Source organism: Mustelus asterias, chromosome 4 (genome assembly GCF_964213995.1).
Source record: "Mustelus asterias chromosome 4, sMusAst1.hap1.1, whole genome shotgun sequence".
NCBI lineage: Eukaryota > Metazoa > Chordata > Chondrichthyes > Carcharhiniformes > Triakidae > Mustelus > Mustelus asterias.
The window spans coordinates 132,130,008-132,150,247 of NC_135804.1; positions in this window are offsets into that span (position 1 = coordinate 132,130,008).

Consider the following 20,240-nt stretch of genomic DNA (forward strand, 5'->3'; position numbering starts at 1 on the left):
GATGGATCTTAACAAAAGTTGACAGTAGTATCATGGTTATCATTAGACTTTGAATTCCAGATTTTTATTAAATTCAAATGTTGGTATCTGCTATGGTGGGATTCGAACTCGGGTCCCCAGAGCCCTGGGTCTCTGGATTACTAGTCCAGCAATAATACCACAATGCCACTGCCTCCCCTTAATTTCACCTTTGAATCAATGTAAAAAGATCTGGGAAACTCTCATGTAAAGTGGGCACAGGCGTAGACGGTTTCATTATCACACATTAAATTCCACAACCTTTCGTGCAACCTAAAGTGATTCTGCCCAGGTTACAGTGACACCTGGGGATTGGGGAGACATGCAAAAACTCCAGGCCACTCATCGTAAACTTAGCCCAATGAATGGCCCTAACCTCCAAGCTGAGCGCTGACCATAGCCCTAGCTGTGTAAACCCGCAGAGAGATCAAAGGCGAGCTTGTCAAGATGTCAGAGGTAAGAAATTACACAGCAAAAATGAAAGTACTTTACAGATTATTTTCTGACTTTACACTGCTGGTGGGAGGCTTATGCGGTTGGAGGCACCTATTAGAAATGTGAACTTTTCCTGATTTTTGACCATTGTTTTAAATATTGGTGAAATATTGGTGAATGTAACAATTACAATAAGTGTCAATCATACAGCTGCTTTCCTGCCTCCTCAGGAGTTGCAGAATCATAGTACATAGCACAGATGGAGGCCATTTGACCCACTTTTGTCTGTGCTGGCTCTTTGAAAGAGCTATTTGCATTGCCACTGTGCTGTCCTGGACCTATAAATAATTCTTTTTCAAGTATGTATCCAATTCCCTTTGGTAAGTTTCTATTGAATGTGCCACCACCTTGCTTTCAAGGAGTGCATTTCAGATCACAACAACTCACTGTTTAAAAAAAAAACTTCTCCACATCTCCCTTTCTGTTCTTTTGCCAGAATTTGACATCTGACAGAATTGCCAATGTGTGCTATACGAATAAAGCAAGTTACTGATGTCATGTTTGTCAGAGGAAACACCTTTATAAAATTGCCACTGGGAAAAGAACATCAAGTGGTACTTGTAAAGCACTTTGGAGCATTGTGAGGTGTAGAAAGACATTATGTAAATACACATCCTTCTTTCTTTTCAGATAGTGCGTAGAATGTTTGATCAGGTTTTCCAAGAGCATAGGGTACTATAGATCAATGTTTCCCAACTAGCGTGCCATGGCACATTGGTGTGCTGTTAAGACCGCCCAGGTATGCTTTGAAAATAGATGCAAAATGATTCAAAGTTCATGCAGTTAAACTAAAACTAACCTTTGTCTTCAGTTCTTTGGCTGGCATCTCCAAGACTCAATGAACCTTGGGCGTGCATCGTCTGGGAAAGAGCCGCACATGCGTGGTTTAGGCTTTTTACTTTGGTCAGGCCCATGCGCATGAACAACGGGACTTGGAGATGAAGACAAAGGTTTCCATGTGCCCGCATAAAAAGTGAAAACTCAAAAAGGGCGGAAATACCTTGGAAAAAACGAGAGAGACAGGGAGAGGTTAAAACAAAAACAGGAGAGAAGACAGGGAGAAGTTAAAAACAAAGTTTCCAGTCAGGGAAGAAGACAAAGAAAATAGGACTTGAAATGTTTTTATGGGATAAAGAAGCGCCGTGACACATAAAAGTTTGGGAGCCACTGCTATAGATGGAACGTCTATGGTCATGATGTGGAGATGCCGGCGTTGGAACTTCTATGGTCATCAGAGCTTCAATGGTCAACCAAAATGATTCATGAACAAAAGAGATCTGACTCAATAGATAGCTACATTGTATAAATTATTGTTACTCCAGTTCATTACCCAGAGAACTCCCAGCACATTTAATCATGCAGGATTCTAAAATGTCTGCATTTATTGAAGACCATTGGAGAGTAATTGGATGAACGTTGAATGAACGGAGGCATTATTTGTAAGTCAGATCTAATGACCCCATTTAGAAATGGCCACATAAACTCAAAGCATCAATACAATGATGTCCACACAACTGGCCGATGTCCTGTAGAGCACATCAAGGTGACACGAAAGCAACCATTCCACCCTTTGCACTGCGCAGGTAGGAATTGCTGCTATAAATGAAAATCAGGCAGTTTCTTTAATGGGAAGCCAGGTGCAAAAAAATGAGTAATAGTTCTGAAGGAATAGAGTTGAAAAGCAGAGAATCATATTAAACTCAAATGACTGAATCTTTGTTCGACCACATTTGGACTATTGTGTGAAATTCTAGTCTCCATATTATAAAAAGGATATGGAAGCACTGAAGAAGATGCGAATAAAAATTAAAAGGATGATGCCAGAAATGAGAGGTTACAACTATCAGGAAAGTGTGAACAAACTGGGTTTCTTTTCTCTAAGAAAGCAAAGGCGGAGGTTTGACTGAATTAAGCATTTTTTTATTATGAAGGAGTTTGAGAAGGCTGATGTAGTTTTTAAAGTTTATTTATTAGTGTCACAAGTAGGCTTACATTAACATTGCAATGAAGTTACTGTGAAAATCCCCTGGTTGCCACAGTCCGGCGCCTTTTCGGGTACACAGAGGGAGAATTTAGCATGGCCGATGCACCTCACCAGCACATATTTCAGACTGTAGGAGGAAACCGGAGTACCCAGAGGAAACCTACACAGACATGGAGAGAATGTGCAAACTCCACACAGACAGTGACTCAAGCCGGGAATTGAACCCGGGTCCTTGGCACTGTGAAGCAGCAGTGCTAACCACTGTGCCACCGTGCTGCCAAAACATTTCCACTTCTTGGAGGGGAGACTGAAACTAGGGGCCATAAAATAGCATCGCCATTAATAAATCATAGAATCATAGAAACCCTACAGTACAGAAAGAGGCCATTTGGCCCATCGAGTCTGCACCGACCACAATCCCACCCAGGCCCTATCCCCATATCCCTACATATTTTACCCACTAATCCCTCTAACCTAGGCATCTCAGGACACTAAGGGGCAGTTTTTCAGCATGGCCAATCAACCTAACCCACACATCTTTGGACTGTGGGAGGAAACCGGAGCACCTGGAGGAAACCCACACAGACACGAGGAGAATGTGCAAACTCCACATAGACAGTGACCCAAGCTGGGAATCGAACCCAGATTCCTGGAGCTGTGAAGCAGCAGTGCTAACCACTGTGTTACCGTGCCGCCCGTCCAATGGGGAATTCAGGAGAAATGTCTATGTGGAACTCAGTGCCACATCTAAAGGGTTGCTCGATAAACATGAGAGAGAAAGCAATAGAAATATATATTGAAGGTGTTCGATAAGGGGAGGAGAAATGTAGTGGACATCAGAAGTGAATGGACCAATTAATCCAATAAGCCTGGCTCTGTGCTGTAGATTATATCAATTCACATTTTATGTCCAAGTTGTTATTGTCTGGTTTACAAATCAGTAAGGTGTAGAATAGAGTCATAGAGGTTTACAGCATGGAAACAGGCCCTTCGGCCCAACTTGTCCATGCGCCCCTTTTTTTAAAATCCCTAAGCTAATCCCAATTGTCCGCATTTGGCCCATATCCCTCGATAGCCATCTCACTCATGAAACTGTCTAAACACTTTTTAAAAGACAAAATTGTACCCGTCCCTACTACTACCTCTGGCAGCTTGTTCCAGACAAATTTGCCCCTCTGGACACTTTCGTATCTCTCCCCTCTCACCTTAAATCTATGCCCTCTAGTTTTAGACTCCCTTACCTTTGGGAAAATATATTGCCTATCTACCTTATCTATGCCCCTCATTATTTTATAGGCCTCTATAAGATCACCCCTCAGCCTCCTACACTCAGAGAAAAAAGTCCCAGTCTATCCAGCCTCTCCTTATAACTCAAACCATCAAGTCCCGGTAGCATCCTAGTAAATCTTTTCTGCACTCTCTCTAGTTTAATAATATCCTTTCTATAATAGGGTGACCAGAACTGTAGGCTGAGAATAGGCTGAGATGAATCATGGGAAGAATGAAGGCAGAGGTTTAAAGAATTTCTCCCTCTTGGATGAATGTAACATGCCACAAAATGCAATTGAGGCTGAGACAGCAAACTTCAATTAACAGGGAACTCCCTCAGCAAATGAAAAGTGGGAAGATGGCGGCATGGTGGGAATGTCGCTGGGTTAATCCAGAGATCTCGGTGAATCGCTCTGAGAGCATGTGCTCAAATCCCATCACAGCAGTGGGTGGAGTTTAAATTCAATTAAAAAAATAATAATCTGGAATTAAAAGCGAGTCTTAGTGATGAACTATCATTGATCTGGTTCCTTTAGGGAAGGAAATCTGTCATTGTTATCTGGTCAGGCCTCCAAGTGACTCCAGACCCACAGCAATGTGGTTGGCCCTTGCTGTCTGAAATGGTCGAGTGAGCTATTCAATTCAAATGCAATTAGTTTGTGCAACTAATGTCTGCAATGTCCACGTTCTATGAAAGAATAAGAGTAAGGAAGAAGCTAACTGGATAAGGAACAGGGAAAGTACATGTTATGGTGGAAAGTGCTGACACAGGCATTGTAGATTGAACAGCCTTCTGTGATTCTGTCAAAAACAGAAAGAAATATTGACATAATATTGATTGTGTTATTATGCAGACCAAGAACTTTATCAAAGTAGCCCTTCTAGAACGAAATATTATCACTTTCTATTTATAAAGCAAGTCACTAAATTAATTTAACTTACTCCAATCAGTTTTTACAAAGTTATCACTCTGTAAAATAAAATTCCAAACAGTTGCGGAGGAGTGAAAAGATTCCCATCTCCTCCCACTCCAGGTTTGACTGTAACACCGGCCAAGATTTTATACTTCCCCAGCAGGTGGGTTCTGAGACAGAGGGAGAAGTGTAAAATTGCATGGATGACATTCCCTCCGGGATTCTGCCCACTTTGACCTGGGTGGGGCTAGGGCCTTGGATGTGACGCCCTTGCCCTTTACCATAACTGGCCATTTACTGGCCTCTTAGAGAGCCTTTTCTGCCTGGCCTCAATTTTTAGGCTGGCGGGCAGGTGATAGATCGGGGGAGGAGAATGGCCTAAATTCAAGTACCCCTTTGCACTTAGCTTTCCTCTGGTTCCAGGCACTTGGTAGCTTTCCTCTGGTTCCAGGCACTTTGTTCCAGGCAGCTAATTGCAGTGCCTCTTCTGGCCACTGCAGTGCTATTCCTGGAATGACTGGAGAGCTGCCACCAATCTGTTTGGCCAGCAGCTCTTCAAGGCCGCACTCCCTTTGGTAAATCCCTCCTCGTTAGAGTGTGAAATGGCATTGGGCCTGCGAGAGACGGCGGGAGTGTGTTCCCTGCCGACTCTTCAGATGGTGTGGCCCAAGCCATCACCTTCCTGATAATTCTGGTCATGGTTTTGTGTGAATTTAGAGAGGAAGTGCTTTGTCAATTCTGTAGGAGTCTCATTATTTATACCTTCAGATTGTAAGGAGGTAGGCAGACAGGTTAAACAAAGAGTGAGATACGTTTATTGAAACTACTTCCCGAACTAAGAAGAAACGAGATAAATCATAACCACAATTCATACATCAGTATAGATGGCAGAGTAAGAGGATTGGCTTATAGAATTTTTACAGCTCGTGAACAATAAATTGGAGGAGGACATGGTCAGCTGTTCATTGGCAAGTCTCAATGCAGTGATTCCACATTGCAGCTGTTTTGTTCCGTTGTCTCCCTGGGTTTAATTGTATGGTAGTCATGATGTGGAGATGCCGGCGTTGGACTGGGGTGAACACAGTAAGAAGTCTCACAACACCAGGTTAAAGTCCAACAGGCTTATTTGGTAGCAAATACCATAAGCTTTCGGAGCACTGCTCCTTCATCAGATGGAGTGGAAATGTCCACTCATTTCCACATTTCCACTCCATCTGACGAAGGAGCAGTGCTCCAAAAGCTTGTGGTATTTGCTACCAAATAAACCTGTTGGACTTTAACCTGGTGTTGTGAGACTTCTTACTGTGTTTAATTGTATGGAGCAGATTTCCCCATTTTATTCATAAAGGTGTCAGTTCATGGTAGATTTCTCTTCTCAGGAATCTAAGGCACAACTCTTCTGAGAAATAGAGGGACAGAGAGGGCATGTAGCTTCAGCCTGTGTTCCGTACAGCATTATATTTTGTTCTTGCTCTGCTGCTTGGTAAGCAGTCCTTAGAAGAAACTTGCTGGCTTTGTATTCCAGAGAAATTCTATAAACTTATGTCTGCTGCAGTTATTGTTTCAGAACAGGCAATTGCATTGCGATGTTTTATCTCAGAAACACCTGAAAAGACTCAGAATGGTGTGAATGCAGGGATGAGGTTTTCCATGCTTCCCATGGGTCGAGTTTCTGTTTTTGCAATTCCACATGGTAGAACGCGAAATTTTGTGGATTGGTTTGATTGACTGTCACATGTACTGGGATACAGTGAAAAGTATTGTTTCTTGCACACTATACAGGCAAAACATACCATCCATGAAATACATAGGGGAAAAGGAAAAGGGTAGGGGACAGAATATAATGTTGCAGTTATAGGTAGGGTGAAGAGATAGATTAGCTTAATATCAGATAGAACCATTCAAAAGTTTGATGAAAGCAGGGAAGAAGCTGTTCTTAAATCTGTCAGTACATGTTTTCAGATTTTCCTATTTTTTTCCGGACAGAAGAAGTTGGAAGAGAGTATGTCCAGGGTGAGTGGGGTCCTTGATTATGCTGGCTGCTTTTCTGAGGCAGCGGGAAGTGTAGACAGAGTCAATGGGTGGGAGGTTGGTTTGTGTGATAGACAGGACTACGTTCACAACCCTTTGTAGTCTCTTGCTTGTTGGTCTTGATTAGAGGAGGAGTCATACCGAGCCATGATATGTCAGGAAAGGATACTTCCTATGGTGCATCTGTAAAAATTGTCATAGCCAGGACAGCTTTTCATTGCCTGAAGGGAATGTGCCTTTTTTTTTAAATCAGCCGGAAGAAGATCGGAAATTGTATCTTTAAAAAGCACTCCTTATAACACGAATAATTTATCAAGAAGGAGAGATGAGCATATTAATATCAATCTTGCTTCATCCTCTGATTTGAGTCCTCATTCGTTTAATCCCTTCGGAGGACAGCGGGAAAGAAGTGTCAGTGGGAAAGTCTCTACCTATTGAGCCATAAGGTCACCCTTATTCCTTTCTTTAGTTTCATGGACTCTTCGGGCTGGATTCTACAGCTGCAAATCAGGTGGGCCGCACACCACCACCACCCACCCGCACGGGTACACAAAATACTCGTTGACATCAGGCCGGCTGTCCAAAGTCATCACCTCAATCCCCAATATTATGAGGGGTGAGTGGGCGCTGAAATCAGAAGTGTGCCCTTAATTACCCAAATGTATGAATATTTTTCTTTGTCCGCTCCATTTTCAAGGGCTCAGACAGGAAACCATTTAGCAGCGCTTCACGCCAGGTATAAGGAGGCAGAACAGGGTTGGAAGAGAAGACCTGCCAGCAAGACCATGGTGGCATGTAGCAGCAGATTCTGATGGTGAAGGTGACAGTGAGGGAATGATTCTTTTGACTGTGGTGGGGCTGCCATGAAGAGGAAGGAGAGATTGAGAGGGCACAGGACCTTTAAATTGGTGGCTGTGGCAAAGTTAATCTTCAAGACCTATCCCCTTTACGCCTGATATCTCAGTCTAGATGCCTGATTTTTATTCAATTCAAATTTCACCATCTGCTGTGCTGGGATTTGAACCTGGGTCCCTCGAGCATTACCCTGGCTCTCTGGACTATGAACCCAACATCACTACGCCACTGTCTCCCCATTAGCTGCTATGTTTCCTGCATTACAACAGTGACTGCATTTCAAAAGGGACTTCATGAGCTGTAAGGCACATTGGGTTGTGAAAGGTGCTATACAAATGCAAACTCGTTCTTTCTTTAAAGGGAGGTTTGTACAACAGAATCTTGAGCTACAAGAAAATGCACTTCTGGCCCTTGACTTTCCTGACATCTACATTTACTGTTGAGGCAATCTGCCCTACCAGCTGAGCCCAGCTAAACACTATTACACACCTGGTACCTTGCCAAAGAATATTACAATTCAACCACAAGAAACAGATCAATGTCTGTAATAAAAAAAATAACGTAAATTTAGTGTGAGTGAGTTTAACCTCTGTTTGTGATAGTGATAGTTATAAAATATCCCCAATTCCTCAACATACAGGCGAGTTGTGTTTTCTGTGTTATCCAGGTACAGGCAGATGTATGTAGACAGATGGGTTGAACAAGATAATAAAAACAATGAGGGGAGCACAGAAACAACTGAAGCAGGGTTGACTGGAATGTGAGACAGAGTGGACGTATGCCAGTGTAACGTGATCCAAGGTTGGTTGAATCTAAATGCAAGTACAGAGAGCTGTGTGCAGGGAAACTATTGCTGATAGGGACAGACCAGGATGTTTATCAATGAAGAAGATCGCTATCACCTGAATGCAATTTGAGAAATTGAATTGAGTCATACGACACAGAAGGAAACCATTGAGTTTGTGATAGCTTCTTGAGAGAGATATCCTCAGGCTATCCTAAGGCATTCACAGCCATTTAAGTACTTTTTAAAATGTAATCACTGATATAACATAGGTAAATACATCAGTGTAGGTGGTCTTGTGGCACAGTGGGTAAGTATCCCTGACTCTATACCAGACGTCTTGGGTTCAAGACCCACCCCAGGATTTGATGGGCAGGGAAAGTGTGTTCATAACGTGGCCAAACAGGTTGAGTGTGAAACTGCAAATCCATCCAAACACGCCAATGGCTGGTGGTAAAAGTGGAAAAGTTAAAGTTTATTTATAAGTCACAAGCAGGCTTACATTTACACTGCAATGAAGTTACTGTGACAATCCCTTAGTCGCCACACTCTGGTGCCTGTTCGGGTATACCGTGGGAGAATTTAGTATGGCCAATGCACCTAACCAGCATGTCTTTCGGACTGTGGGAGGAAACCAGAGCACCCAGAGAAAGCCCACGCAGGCACAGGGCGAATGTGCAGACTCCACACAGACAGTGGCCCAATCCAGGAATCGAACCTGGGTCCCTGAAGCTGTGAGGCAGCAGTGGTAACCACTGTGCCACCATGCCACCCAAAAGACTGCTGTCAGCTATGCTTGATGTGGAGTGGTGTCTCCTTCAGCTATCAGCCCCTGGCGACAGACTGTAACCTGTTCCAGGAATTACTAGCTGTGGAAACAGAGGAACGTCTGCCTTAGTGCACCACAAGGTGCAGGAAGGAGATTGTCAATTTGTGCACATTGAGCCCCCTACAAACAATGCTGCAACCAGCAGACAATTTCAGTGAAGTTGGCTAAGGGATAAACATTGGTCAGAGCACCGAAGAGAACTCTCCTGTTCTTTTTCCAAGTAAAACCTCGGGGATTTTTACGTCAACCTGAGAGACCAGACAGGACCTTGGTTTAACATCTCAGTACTGCACTGGGGTCGCCAGCTTAGATTGTGTACTGAAGCCTCTGGCGTGGGTATTGGACCATTAACCTTCTGACTGAGATGGGAGAGCTACCCACTACACCACACCTGGAAGGAGAAAATAATAGATTTGCTTTCTGCTCGCTCCTTGAAGGGTCTTCATTGAGGGGAGTCTATCACTGTCATTCCTTCTGATCAGAAAACAATCATTGAATTGCAAGGTTATTGAGTGGCACTGAGATTAATGTCACACAAATCCATTTCACTTGTGATTTTGCATTACTGTACTCTGTTTTATCGAACAGAAACATGTAACGAGTTAATTCTTTTAGCCAAAAGCAAAAAAAAACCTCTGTAAATGACAGCTTTATTAATCTTGCTGTACTATTAACAATTCGGAACTCAAGCAACCTTGGATAAGACTGAGAGGCTGTTGAGGGGTCACTTATTTACCCTCCTGTCCTGTCAGTGAGTAATATTTTTGAGCGTTACGATACGTCAAAAGGGTTAGATTTCCAAACATCTGAGTGAGATAAATTACTCGAGTCAAATTTCAAAAAAATTGCTTGTGGCTAAATCAAGATGTTACAGATTTGGACTGAGCTACTGATTTGTGAATAATGAAAAATTCATAATCTTCCAATTAATGTTTCAGATTACTTAATAGGATTGAAAATTAACCTTAGCTCTAAATTGTCATGTTTTATATTCACCGGTTTGAAAAACTTTCAAACGTTCTCACATAAATGGAGATTAATTTACAAATCATTCTCGCTAGCATGTGACCATAAAACAAATCAGCCCAACAATCCGTACTTAATGTTGTTAAACACATCTAATCAACCATTTGGCATTTTTTATAAGTCACCGGATTATTTCCAGGGTTGAAATATGTCATAAATTACAAAATTAGTGCAGAAGATGCTGGAAATACCCAACAGGTCTGGCAGCATCTGTAGGGAGGGAAACAGATTCAAGGGGACATGATCTTACCGGCCACTCACGCCCCGCTGTCACTGTAGTGAGGACGGAGGATTTGGCCCTCAGTCAAATCTCCAGTCATTGCAGCGGGACCGGAGAATCCCGCCGGCGTGAACGGCTGGAAAATTCCACCCAATCGTGTTTCATCAGAACTGGAAAAATTAGAGATGTAACAAGTTTGAAACAACTAGAAAGGCAGGGAAAGAGGGAGAAGGGAACGTGCACACATGCGTGCATATTATCTTGCAAAGACGGCCGACCACCAAGTAGATTGGCTACCGTGCTCCACAACTCCAGACACCTAACTGGTGAGGAAAGCCCACGTCAGCTCCAGAGTTCGTCCGCTGTCCAGCCCAAATGGCCAAACAGGTCACATGACCCTCCGAGCACTTGGCCCGTAAAGGGGCATGCTACCACAGTGGGTGGGATTTTATGGCTTCGCTCATCCCTAAACCATGAAACCCCACCCAAGGTCAATGGACCTTTCCATGGTCTGCCCTTGCCCGCTCCGATTCCCGTGATGGGCGGGATGGTAAAATTCCAGCCAGTATGTCTCTGAGTGTATGTGTGTCTGTTTGAATATGAATGTGTCTGTGTGTGAGTATGTATGTGTGTGTATGTGAGTTTGTGTCTCTATGTAAGTAAGTATGTGTCTCTATGTGAGTGTGTGTCTCTGTGTGAGCAAGTGTGTGTATCTCTGTGTGAGCGTGTGTCTCTGTGTGAGTAAGTGTGCTCCGTGTAAATATGCGTGTGTGCGTATGTATGTGAGTATTTATGCGTCTCTGTGCAAGTAAGTGTGTGTCCCTCTGTGACTATGTGTATCTCTATGTAAGTATGTATGTGTCTTTCTGTGTGAGTATATGGATATCTGTTTGTGTTTGTATGTGTGTCTCTGTCAGCGTATGTGTATTCCTCTCTTTGTGTCACCATGTGAGTATGTATGTGCCTCTGTGTATGTATGTGTGTCTCTGTGAGTATGTGTATATCTGTGTGAGTATGTGTGTCTCTGTGTGAGTATGTGTGTGTCTCTGTGTATACTCTGTATGGGTCACGATATGAGTATGTACGTCCCTCTGTGTATGTATGTGTGTCTCTGTGAGTATGTATATCTCTGTGTGAGTATGTATGTGGCTCTGTGTGATGTTGTGTGTGAGTGTGTACGTGACTCTGTGTGGGTGTGTGTGTAAGTATGTGTGTGTCTCTGTGTGAGTGTGTATGTGTCTCTGTGTGTGTGTATGTGTCTCTGTGTGAGTGTGTATGTGTCTTCTGTGTGGGTGAGTGTGTGAGTGTGTGTGTGCCTCTGTGTGAGTATGTGTGTGTCTCTGTGTGAGTGTGTGTGTGCCTCTGTGTGTGTGTGTATGAGAATATGTGTGTCTCTGAGAGTATGTGTATCTCTGTGTGAGTGTGTATATGTCTTCTGTGTGGGTGAGTGTGTGAGTGTGTGTGTGCACCTCTGTGTGAGTATGTGTGTGTCTCTGTGTGTGTGTATGTGTCTCTGAGTGAGTGTGTGTATGAGTATATGCGTGTCTCTGTGTCTGCAGACTGTCAACAGTTTCCATTACCCTGCGGACCGAACCAACTGATCTGTGTACCCACTTTATCGCCGGGATATTTGCCTGATTTGGATTCTCCGAGGTGGCGAGTCTACCCTCCCCTCACTGCGCTGAATTGAGCTGCTCCAGGACATGCAACAGCTGCTCTAACATCTGGCCCAGGACCTGAAATGGCAAGTATCAGTCAGGCTAGAAAATCACAGGAATATGAGAAAAATAGAATTGCTTGAGAAGAGTAAATGTTATGCCAGAGTTGGGGGAGGATTTTCAATAGAAAATATCTGAGACAAGGTTCTTAATTTCAAAGCTTAACATTGTAATGTCATCAAATATAAAAAGCATCAATTTAAAAATTCTTACCTTTCTTCTCAAATCACTCCCAGGCCCTGCTCCTCTCCCTCTCTGTAAGAAGTTTAACAACACCAGGTTAAAGTCCAACAGGTTTATTTGGTAGCAAAAGCCACACAAGCTTTCGAGGCTCTAAGCCCCTTCTTCAGGTGAGTGGGAATTCTGTTCACAAACAGAACTTATAAAGACACAGACTCAATTTACATGAATAATGGTTGGAATGCGAATACTTACAACTAATCCAGTCTTTCTAGCCTGACTGATACTTGCCATTTCAGGTCCTGGGCCAGATGTTAGAGCAGCTGTTGCATGTCCTGGAGCAGCTCAATTCAGCGCAGTGAGGGGAGGGTAGACTCGCCACCTCGGAGAATCCAAATCAGGCAAATATCCCGGCGATAAAGTGGGTACACAGGTCAGATGGTTCGGTCCGCAGGGTAATGGAAACTGTTGACAGTCTGCAGACACAGAGACACGCATATACTCATACACACACTCACTCAGAGACACATACACACACACAGAGACACACACAACTCTCCATCTCTGCAAACTATTCCAGGTCAACCTCTCTCACATCTCTAACTCCTTCAGTCCTGGCTCCTTACATATTCCAGTTACACTAAGTAGTCTCACAACACCAGGTTAAAGTCCAACAAGTTTATCTGGTAACACGAGCTTTCAGAGCGTTGTCCCTTCATCAGGTGAGTGAAGAGTTCAGTTCACAAACAGGGCATGTATTGTGGGCTCACAATGCTCCACTTCTCCAGCTTCCACCCTAAACACGTTAAAGAAGCCATCCCCTACGGACAAGCCCTCCGTATACACACGATCTGCTCAGATGAGGAGGATCGCAACAGATACCTACAGACGCTGAAAGACGCTCTCATAAGAACAGGATATGGCGCTCAACTCATCGATCAACAGTTCCGACGTGCCACATCGAAAAACCGCACCGACATCCTCAGAAGGCAAACACAGGACACGACGGACAGAGTACCTTTCACCATCCAGGACTTCCCCAGAGCGGAGAAGCTACGACATCTTCTCCGGAGCCTTCAACATGTCACCGATGAAGACGAACATCTCGCTAAGGCCACCTCCACACCTCCACCACTTGCCTTCAAACAACCGCGCAACCTCAAACAGACCATTGTCCACAGCAAACTACCCAGTCTTCAGGAGAACAGTGACGATGACACACACAATCCTGCCACAGCAACCTCTGCAAGACATGCCGGATCATCGACACGGATGCCATCATCTCATGAGAACACCATCCACCAGTACATACTCTTGTGACTCAGCCAACATTGTCTATCTGATATGCTGCAGGAAAGGATGTCCGGAGGCATGGTACATCAGCGAGACCATGCAGACGCTACGACAACGGATGAATGGACACCATTCAACAATCACCAGGCAGGAGCGTTTTCTTCCTGTCGAGGAACATTTCAGCAGTCATGGGCATTCAGCCTCTGATCTTCGGGCAAGCGTTCTCCAAGGCGGCCTTCACGACAACGCAGAATCGCTGAGCAGAAACTGATAGCCAAGTTCCGCATACATGAGGACGGCCTCAACTGGGATCTTGGGTTCATGTCACACCGTCTGTAATTCCCACAACTTACCTGGGCTTGCAAAATCTCACTAACTGTCCTGGCTGGAGACAATTCACATCTCTTTAACCTGTGCTCAACCCTCTCTCCACTCACATTGTCTGCACCTGTAAAGACTTGATTATCTGTTAAGACTCGCATTCCAACCATAAACTTGTAATTGAATTTGTGTCTATAAATGCCCTGTTTGTGAACTGAACTCTTCACTCACCTGATGAAGGGGCAACGCTCCGAAATCTTGTGCTGGCAAATAAACCTGTTGGACTTTAACCTGGTGTTGTGAGACTACTTACTGTGCCTACCCCAGTCCAACGCAGGCAACTCCACATCATATCCCAGTTAGTTATCAGATAATCAGGATTTTGTTTTAATGGCATTGTTTGAGGGATAAGTATTGTTCAGCAAATGGGAGAAAGCTCCCCTGTTGTTCTTCAAAGCAACGCCATGGGGTCTCTTACACAAGCCTGATCCTAGGCCTGGGTTTTGCCATGAAGGAACGAGTCTTTCTGTTGCGGTGAAATTGGCAGCCGAGTATGAATATCTGGGCCAGGATCTTCCATCCTGCCGAAGGTTAAAGGGCTTCCAGCTGGCCTGCCGCATTGCCTGAGGTGGGCCAGAAAATCCCAGCTTGGTGTCTGCCCAGCCCACCTCCGCACCTGGCGGCCACCACACTTGTTCTGGGAGCAGCAGGCCTGACTTCAAATCTAGCCCACTGGCACCAACCCCCTCCCGAACCCAACCCCACCCCATCTAAACTGGCATCTCCCCCCTCCCCTTCCCCAGCGCCCACACCCAACTCCACACACCAGAACAAAATCCCAACCTCTGGGCCAGTTCAGAGTCAGGTTCACGGGAAACACCCCAACTTTGCACACCTGACAACTAGTGTCCACATGCTTGTATAAGTAAGATTTTGTTTAAAGATTGTTTATTTATTTATTAGTCACAAGTATGCTTACATTAACACTGCAATGAAGTTACTGTGAAAATCCCCTGGTCGCCACACTCCGGCGCCTGTTCGGGTACACTGAGGGAGAGTTTAGCATGGCCAATGCACCTAACCAGCACATCTTTTGGACTGTAGGAGGAAACCAAAGCACCCGGAGGAAACCCACGCAGACATGGGGAGACGTGCAGACTCCACATGAACAGTGATCCAAGCAGGGAATTGAATCCAGGTCCCTGGCGCTGTGAGGCAGCAATGCCACCTACTGTGCCACCATGGAGAGCGAAACAGAGTGAATGTTTCAGGTTGCTGACCTTTTATTCAAACAGGAAGAATGTACTTGTTTGGAAACTATTAAATCTCTTACAGAGTCAGGGAAAAGAGAACAGGAGAGGAAAAAATAACAGTCCTGTGACAAGATGTAAGGAGTGATTAAATGGAAAAGGGGAAAATGAGACAAGTTAAAACAAAAGCAAAAAATGCAGAAACAAAAGACAGTTCCAGAGGAGGGGGAAATGGGAATAGCAGAACCTTTACCAGCTCCTGTTGTTTGAGGAAAAGGGAATGGTGTTTCTGAATGGAAATTATTGAAATGAATGTTGAGTCTGGAAGGTTGTACAGTGTCTGATCCAGGACACCATAATTAATTAAGTCACCATAACCTTGTGTTTCTTAAGGTGTTAGTAGTGTTGGCTCGCCAGGGACATTGAACAAAAGTAGGCCATTTGGCAAGTTCCTCCACTTGCATATTCTGGGGTGGCATGGTGGCACAGTGGTTTGCACTGCTGTCTCAAAGTGCCACAGACCCAGGTTCAATTCCTGGCTTGGGTCACTGTCTGTGCGGAGTCTACACATTCTCCCCGTGTCTGTGTGAGTTTCCTCCTGGTGCTCCAGTATTTTCCCATAGTCCGATGATGTATTGGCCATGCTGAATTCTCCCTCAGTGTACCCGAACAGGTGCCGGAGTGTGGCGACTAGGGGATTTTCACAGTAACTTCATTGCAGTGTTAATGTAAGCCTACTTGTGACACTAATAAATAAACTTTTAAACTTTGGTGAGGTTGCCACCGCCACAAGATACTGCTTAAAATCTACAGCACAACTGCCTACCAAATATAACTTCAGACCAGAGTGCTGTGGTAGATAAAACTGTCTTATCTACCAAGTAAATAAAGGTTGAGAAAGAAGGAAGAAGATTCAAATTAATGAGGGCTTATGAAAAAGTGGATAGGGAAAAAACATTTGCATGGGCAAGAACCATTGCCAGAAGATACAGATAACTGGTGAAAACTCAGAGTGGGAGGTGAGGAGATATTTGGTGACACAATTGATTGAATGGCCTCATTCCGTGCTGTACAACTCCAGGTTCCCAAATGGGTGTACGACAAAGAGCTGTAATGTCATCAACTGCACCAAAGCTGAAGCTATCATTGTCGGAGAAACTTAAGTAGAAATATTGAACCTTGGAATCCAAAGCCAACTCATAACTCACTCCAGCCTGAGTCGTAACTAAAAAAATCCAAAAAGACCATCTCGTTCATCATTGGCGAAATGCTTTCAGAGACTACGTACTATTTTCCCAGGCGGAGACGGAGACCACCATCGAATACTTGAGTCGTTGGAGTGGGACTAGTTCTCGAGACTAGTTAGAGCTGGAGCTGGATTTGATATGAAGCTCAATAAAAATGTAGTTACATCATGAATATACTGACACCACGTATCATTACTGAACGAGGAATCACCAGGTTAGCCCCTTCTAGCTCCCTACCGAAATTTACATTCAGGTGATTGTGTCAGGTGCAAATATATTAACGTACTGTCTAGTCACCTCCTCAGTATAATGGACAGTGTGTGTGAGGGATTGCCTACATCCCTCTCATATCAATCACATTTCCCCATCCATTACTACTAACACGCTTTCAAACTTGGTGAATTTAAAAGGCAGATGTAAATTCAGTCTGCTGAAAAGAAACAAGAACATATTTAAAGTGCTTTGTCATGTGTTCTTTTTTCTGTTGTTGATCAATTCATTTTCTCCAAGTTAACTCATTCTATGATTATAATTAAATGGATCCTGTGATGACTGTTTACTTGTACGACTTTTGGACTGTGTCTGTGTGTGTGTGAATGAGTGAGTGAGTGAGTGAGTGTGTGTGTGCGCACGCATGTATGTGTATCTGTTTGTGTGTGTATGAGTGCATCTGTGTGTGCATATGTATATTAATTCTTCATGTGCTCTCAGGATGTGTGAGACCCTGGCAAGACCAGGGCCAGAATCTTACCACTGTTCACACCGGCAGGATTTTCCCATCCCACTGCTGTGAACAGAGGTTTGGCTGGCCACAGAATTGGCCATGATGTGGAGATGCCGGCGTTGGACTGGGGTAAACACAATAAGAAGTCTCACAACACCAGGTTAAAGTCCAACAGGTTTATTTGGTAGCACAAGCCACTAGCTTTCGGAGCGCTGCCCCTTCATCAGGGGAGTGGAATTTCAGTTCACAAAATTGGCTGCAGCTGGAGTGTGGCGTGAACGGACGGTAAGATCGCGCCCCACATTTACGGCTCTATCTTTATTGAAAAGGTACAAGTGTAATTCACAGTAACTTCATTGCAGTGTTGATGTAAGCCTACTTGTGCAGAGTTTGCATGTTCTCCCCGTGTCTGCGTGTGTTTCCTCCGGGAGCTCCAGTTTCCTCCCACACTCCAAAGATGCGCAAGTTAGGTGGATTGGCCATAATAAATTGTCCATTGCTGCCAGGGGGATTAGCAGGGTAAATATATGGGGTTACAGGGATAGGGCCTAGGTGGGACCATTGTCGGTGCAGGCTTGATGGGCCGAATGGCCTCCTTCTGCACTGTCGGGTTCTATGATTCTATTCTGTGAATTAGATCAGCGATATGATCAGATTAAATGATGGAGCAGGCTCGAGGAGCCGAATGGTCTCCTCCTGCCCCTAATTTTTCTGTTCATGTGACATCTCATCCCAATCTCCCGAGCACAGAGCCACTGGGATGTGACAGCTACAGAGGGGACTGAAAGTCATCCAGTGGAGGGGCTTCTTCTGCACAGAAGGCCTGACACCTGTGGCGGCCACAAGGTACTTTTTTAGTTTCGTACGATACCACCATTTTCACACAATCTGGTGGCCTCCTCCCTACCTCAGCAGCTCCCGCCTCCGCTGCTGGGGGCTGCAGCAGAACCTCCCATCAGGCCTCTTTGATGGGATTCCTGGAGGTGGCTATGTAATTGCCCCCCCCCCCTCCTCCCCATCTCCCCCCCCCCCACCCCTGCCACCACCCCCCCACCTCCCCCACCCTCGGAAGATCACAGCTGAGAACCCACCACAGCCAAATACGTGTTCTAACGATCCAATTGGGAGGGAAAAAATAACACATGGATGATAAAAGCAAGGAAGTTATGCTAAACTTTATAAATCAATGCTCAGTCTCTGATTGGAGTATTGAGAGGCACCGCAGTTTAGAAGGAATGGGAAGGCTATGGAGACAGTACAGGAGATTATCCGAATAGTATCAGGGAGGAGGGATGGCAGTCATGAGGAGACTTGAGGAGCTGTTCTCCTTGGAGCAATGTTTGAAATTATGAAGGATTTTGAAAGGGTAAATTAGGAGAAACTGTTTCCATTGTCCAGAGGGACAGTCCCCAGGTATCACTGATTGCAGGCAATCAGCAGAAGAACCAGAGGCAAGGTGAAGCGGTTATTTGTTTGTGCACCGAGTTGTTGTGCTGTGGAATAGACTGACTGAAAGAACAGTGGAAGCGTGCGAGATAGTAACTTTTAGAAAGGAAATTGGATGAATACTTGCAAAGGAAGAATTTGTGGGACTACGAGGAACGATCAGGGGAGAGCTTTCAAAAAGCTAGCACATTCAAAATGGGCTGAATGGCCCCCATCTGTACTGTGTCTTCATGTGATTCTATGAAGCGTGCACGTGTGTATTTTAAGTGGGTGTGCGTGTGTTTGTTAGCATTAACTCGTAAATATAATGAACACAAGATTATGCAAGTTCATTGGAAAGGCAGTGTACGGTTTCAGCTAAATTTGCAAAGTTTAGTTCAATCATGAAAATATTATTTTTCTGTGCAATTGTCATCACATATTTCTACCAATTAAGACATAATCTTTAGCTATTCTGGAAATATGAGACGGATGAAGTGACATGCACTGTGAGTATCTGTAACCAGCTTGCTGCTATCCAGCATAGGGCCAGCAAGGTGGCACCGTGGTTTAGCACTACTGCCTCACAGTGCCAGGGACACAGGTTTGATTCCCAGCTTGGGTCACTGTCTGTGTGGAGTCTGTATGTTCTCCCCATGTCCGTGTGAGTTTCCTTCGGGTGCTCCGGTTTCTTCCCACAGTCCGAAAGATGTGCTGGTTAGGTGCATTGGTCATGCTAAATTCTCCCTCAGTGGACCCGAACAGGCACCAGAATGTGGCAACTAGGTGATTTTCACAGTTACTTCATTGTAGTGTTAATGTAAGCCTGTTTGCAATGCCAATAAATAAACTAAAAAAAAATGGCCAGCAGTCCAATACGAAATGCCTTTCCAATATTTTTTTATGAGCACCAAGCTTCAGCCAATTAAAGTTCTTCTTGTTGTGATATTAACTTGTGAGTGACTCAGAGGAAAGGATCTTTTCTCCCACTGGTTTTCTTTCCTTGTTGAGTGTTGTCAAAGGAGATGCAAAGGCCTGGACATTCCGCCCCCCGCCCGCCTCCCCTTCCTCCCCCCTTCCTCCCCCCCGCCAGCCCCCCAGCCCTGTTCTGCATTACAAACATGCATGCATACTTTATAGAATCACATAAAGATACAGCACAGAAGGGGACTGGATAAATCACGAGGAATTGTTCCAAATCAGCTCCCTGATGTGATCCTGTCATATCACCGCAGAGACTGGACTAAACATGAGGATGCTGCCCGCTTTGAGCTGGCAGGGCACTGACTAGCAGAATTGAGGGCTATTTAATGGGCTGTCAGCATTTTGCCAATATCGGGGGATCCTGACCACATGGGGAGGCCACCAGCTAGTTGGAGGTGGCCTCTTTGTGGAAGCCCGCAAGAGCAGGCTCAAAGAGGGAACTGCGGGCAGGGAAGGCAGCTCTCTCGACCCCAGGGATCTCTCAAGAGGGGTTCCTCCTTTTGCCCGGAGCCCCTTGAAATTTTGATTAAAAAATAAATGACCTGTCCCAGCACCCAAAGTCTCCTACCTGCTTTAGCAACACCCAACTCTTCCAATTGTGTGTCTGTGGCTTCTGTTATAATTCAGGTCAGAAACTCCAAAGTGTTTTATGAAGCCCACTTGGATCATAAGT